Source organism: Pinus tabuliformis, chromosome Q (genome assembly GCF_031772625.1).
Source record: "Pinus tabuliformis cultivar Carrire ecotype Pingquan chromosome Q, CPIR1, whole genome shotgun sequence".
In the NCBI taxonomy this organism is placed as follows: Eukaryota; Viridiplantae; Streptophyta; class Pinopsida; order Pinales; family Pinaceae; genus Pinus; species Pinus tabuliformis.
In genome coordinates, this window is record NC_142296.1 from 944,882,641 (window position 1) to 944,887,660 (window position 5,020).

A 5,020-nucleotide genomic window follows, 5' to 3' on the forward strand; every position below is an offset into this window, starting at 1 on the left:
TGACCTCGTATTGTGAGAAAGATTGTCTCAATCCCTCGGGTTCTAATATCAAAATATGAAAATTATTGTCTCAATCCCTTGGGTTTTATTAATCCAAGGGTTCAAATTCCATAGGGTATAATATTATTCACATGGTTTATAATAGTAATCTAAGTTTTAATATAAATCCCTTGGTCTATTAATCATGGTCATCCATGGTCCAACGTGAAGAAGAAGACTAGTTGCCTGTTCCAACGTCTCATTGTGACAAAGATTGTTTCAATATGAAAATCAACCATGGTCAATCATAGATCTAAAGGCTTTGGGAAGATATGCAAATATAAACATAGATCTATCTTAAGTCCTAATCTATCAAATTGCACCAATTGGGTAGTCGAATTGGCTTGGGAGTAAAACCAATTTGTTGTTTTGTTGCATGTGGAATCTTAGTTTTTTTTTCATTCATTTACAAACAAAGTTCTAATTTTGGCTTATAATTTGAGATTTCTGGTCGGTGTTTCAAACTGTTTGTGTTTGAGGAAGATAAATGAGTTCCCTAAAACAAAAACAAAAAAGTCTTAAACTTGTAGGTAGGATAATGCCCTACAAAAAATATATATTTCCTTTTCCAAATTGTTGGAGAAATTCAAAATTTATTTACAAAATTGTTATAGTCCTTTGTACACACATGTTTTAAACTATAAAAAATTTCTTTGTACCGTTGTCTAGCACGAGGAGTGACCAAGAATAAATATGGACGAATTGTACCAAAACAACCTTAGGTAGCAAATCAAGATCTATTTCTTCAACAAAGGGCTCATGATTTGTTTTCTTCAACATAAGACTCATGATTTGTAAGGCTCAAGGAGGCAGTAAGATTTCTTTATAGCATGGTCCTTCTATTTTTTTGTCTTTCGACAGTTGTCAAAAGCAAGCAATAATTAGTGTTATATGCTATCTATTGCCTTACAAGCATTAGTTAGTGTTATGTGTTATCTATTGCCTTACATAGGAATCATGATTTGTTTTCTACAACATAAGATTCGTGATTTCTAAAGCCCAAGGGAGCAGTAAGATTTCATTATATCCACAGTCCTTGCCTTTTCTTGATATTTTTTTGTCTTTCAACAGTTGCCAAAGAAGCATTAATTAGTGTTATATTCTATCTATTGCCTTACGGCGTTTCCTTTGCAAATATGGTGCAAGTGCTAGTTTAATAATATGTTATCAAGGGTGTTATGAAACCAGCTCACAAAAAAGATAGAAAAGAGAGATAAAGGCCTTAGAATTCAGCCTCTTCGAGGGGGCAACCTCCTTTACATTACACAAATGAACAATTCTTGGATGATACAGATGACAAGACCTCCTTTCCATATATAGAGTCTAAGGGGTCATAATATAATCGGAGCCGACATAACAATAGTAATGTAAGGGCACAACAATAACAATAGTGGGCTTCTATGGGGCACATTAGTAACAATATGGGCACTGCACGGGTACATCAATATAATAACGGGGTTGTACAAATAACAATAGGGGGTTACACTAGTAGTACAGGTGCCTAACAAAGGGACCCACTTTTAAATAATACCATTAAGATATCAATGCAAGAATTCATCATTCAACGTATAAAGAGCTCTCTTTGTCACCCTTAGGCCAAGGAGTAGCAGCGTCTTCCAACGAGATATCGATGAAGAGGCCGACCAAAATTTGAAACATCAGCAGGGATAAATAGGATGACAAAGACTTGAGATTCTTAAGAGCATACGGGAAAACCCACAAGAACAAACATGCCATATCCCATTTCAATTACGCAAGGACAAAAAGCAGTGGCACTCGATGCCTCCGACAACAAAAAATACATGCGTGCTTAAACTTGACATGATGGCGCCTATGGAAGATAGACCAATAGATATTACGACTTCACGACATGCATTACAATGCCTATAAAAACAAAAGGCGCACCGAAATCTCGCCATGGTCAAATATAAGAAATGAGCAATTCAAGAATGGAGACCTTGTACCAATATATGGCAATAAAACTAAGGGTAAGATGAGAAAATTGGAAATCACTAGACTTGGAACTTATATTGTCAAAGACATCAGAGCTAATTGCCTCGTCCAAATAGGAACACCCATTCTCATTCCTCGAGCGATGTTAGTCATCTCCCCACTTCATTCCATTTTGAGCTAAAACCAAATTGTCCCGTAGCCTGCGAAGAATGGCTTCTTTGGTTTGGTGTGAAGCGTGAAGTCAACTTTTTGTAGCTAGGGTGTGCCTGGTAAATAGGAAGCCACTGCTAGGAGTTTTTGGCCATAGGCAGCAACACATGGCGTCATTTAGGTAGCAGCGTGATGAGAGATATTACGCCACAATTCTGTAAGGGGTGGCCATCATTCTCATTGGTGTTGCCCTTTCGAGGCAAAGCATCTCAAACAAGTTTCCACGCACTTATTGACCACCTCTATCTGGCTATCAATTTGGGGATGACGGCGAGTGCTCACTTTCGATTGAGTACCCTAAAGTTTAAACGAATCCTGCTTGAAATTGTTGGTGAGTGTGGGATCTCGATTCAATGCAATGGAAAGTGTGATGGGATGCAACTTAAAACATTGGGTCCGCAGAAACATGAGTAACCACAGAAGGTGTAAATGGGTCCGATAGGGTACAAAAGTGAGCACATTTGCAAACGTGGTCGAAGAACAGCATGGTGACATATTGGTTGTCTGTTTTCAGAAGGTCCACTGTGAATTCCATGGAAATGCCGGTCGTGATGGTGGTTGATATTGCTAGTGGTGGCGGTGCTTCTTCACCATCTCACCCTTGTTCCTTTAACAAGCACCACATGTAGGTACAAAATCCTAGATGTGTGTTTTCAAGCCTTCCTGCAAGGAAGAGCGCGTAGTCGATTTGTAGGTACCCTGAAAGCCAAAGTGCCCGTGGTGGGAGATGAACACAACTCCTCTAAGACGGGCATTGTTTTAAAGCACAATTTTGAATCAAAAGAATGCACGCTTTATGCTTCAAGGTATCTTGTTGCCGCGTGTAGCCCTCAGGGGGATTGGGATTCTCCTAAAGCACTTGGATGAATTGAACCGCCATGTCAATATCGAGCCATTCTTGACAAGGTTGACGAGGCAATCAAGTACTGTAAGGATAGGGCAAAGAGAGATCCTTTCTCCTCATATTTCTGCAATAAAGCAGATGCCTCGTTGCCTTTGTTGTATATGATCTCATAATCATACGGATGCATCTTAGTGACCCATCTGTGTTTCTCCAAGGATGGTAACCTATCGTCGAGAAAATACTTCAAACTATGACGATGATCTCGATTTGGAAGCAACTCCATATAAGATATGGGTGTCAAGTCTCGACTACGCGAAAGATGGCCGTCATGTCTTTTCTCATAGGTGGACTTGCCCACGTTTTTGTCAATTGCATCAACATAGCGCCCACACCCCTACCTGATGCACCACATTCCAAGCGCAATTGGGCACTAGTAAAGTGGGTGCATTGCACATGGCTTCCTTTAAAGCTGAAAAGGCCCACTCGACAACATCGTTCCATACAAAAGGCACTTGTTTTTAAAGCCGAAAAGGCCTACTCGACAACATCATTCCAAAGTTACCGACAATATCTTACACGTAGCCGCAACAATTATTCCGTACATGGACGCATATCCACAATGGTAAGAACAAGGATCGAGCAAGGTTTGAACCTCAATGAAGGCCATGTTAGCTACCCAGTTTCACTAACGGGTATCAACAACGGCGATAATAACAGGGATGAAATTAACGAATTGAGAGTGCACCATGTTACCTACCCACTTTCAGTAATGGAGATGAACAACAAAAAGAATAATAAGGTAAAGATGAAATTAACAAATTGAGCGTGAAGAAAAATATAAAGATGAAATTATCAACGAGAGCAATAAGAATAAGGATGAAATTCTTCATTCAACACCACCAATAGTAATAAGGATGAAATTCTTCATTCAACACCACCAATAGTAATAAGGATGAAATTAAGCAATTGGGTGTGAATATTAATGAGGATGAAATTAAGCAATTGAGTGTGTTTTTTTTAATTATGGATTGAGACATTATTGTATGGTGGATATATATATCCCACATTCAAAGTGGGGATGCACGGAAGGAAAGGAGGGGGTATAGAGGGGTAAGATGGGAATGTTCAAAACATACTTACCTGGGCGGGGTCAATCGATGATCAAGAAGGTCGATGGCCTAGGAAAGACCACTTCCATTGCACTTGGGAGGGGGGTTTACCTAGCATCTCCCATCGAGGAGAGTGCACGTCATAATTTGTGGCAGCGGAGGCTCGCGTTCGCGCGGCCTCCACACAAAAATTAAAATCAAATTAAGTTAACTGCAACTACGGGAGCGTCCTTAAATCTAACAGTCTGTAATTCCAGTCCAATTAATTAGCGTCCGCAGCTCTGCTTTAAACCAAACTATTTGTAAATCCGGTTGAATAAATTACCGGAGGTCTTACTTCATGATTACATGCATAGTTGAGAGACGAGCGGAGTGCTCTGCTGCTGCTGCGAGGCGAGAGGAGAGGGATGCTACGCGATTCGTGCTAATCTTCTTGTTACTGTTTGTTTGCAGCTGCCATTCCCTTTCACAGATTGATATTGGTGGTGCTAATCTTCTTGTTACTGTTTGTTTGCAGCTGCCATTCCCTTTCACAGATTGATATGGTGGTGCTAATCTTCTTGTTACTGTTTGTTTGCAGCTGCCATTCCCTTTCACAGATTGATATTGCAGCTAATCTTTTTGTTACTGTTTTGTTTGTTGTTCAGATGCTATTCCTTTCACAGATTGATATTGGAGCTAATCTTTTTGTTACTGTTTTGTTTGTTGTTCAGATGCTATTCCTTTCACAGATTGATATTGGAGCTAATCTTTTTGTTACTGTTTTGTTTGTTGTTCAGATGCTATGCCTTTCACAGATTGATATTGGTGCTAATCTTCTTGTTACTGTTTGTTTGCAGCAGACGCCATCCCTTTCACAGGTTGA

General features: G+C 39.6%; 1 non-coding gene across 1 annotated transcript; it reads left to right on the top strand.

Annotated features, from left to right (window-relative positions):
- Positions 1–4,178: 4,178 nt before the first annotated feature.
- LOC149222577 (U1 spliceosomal RNA) lies at positions 4,179–4,339 on the top strand. The gene has a single exon (XR_016249839.1). It is a non-coding gene; the product is annotated as a U1 spliceosomal RNA (small nuclear RNA).
- The last annotated feature ends 681 nt before the right edge of the window (positions 4,340–5,020 follow it).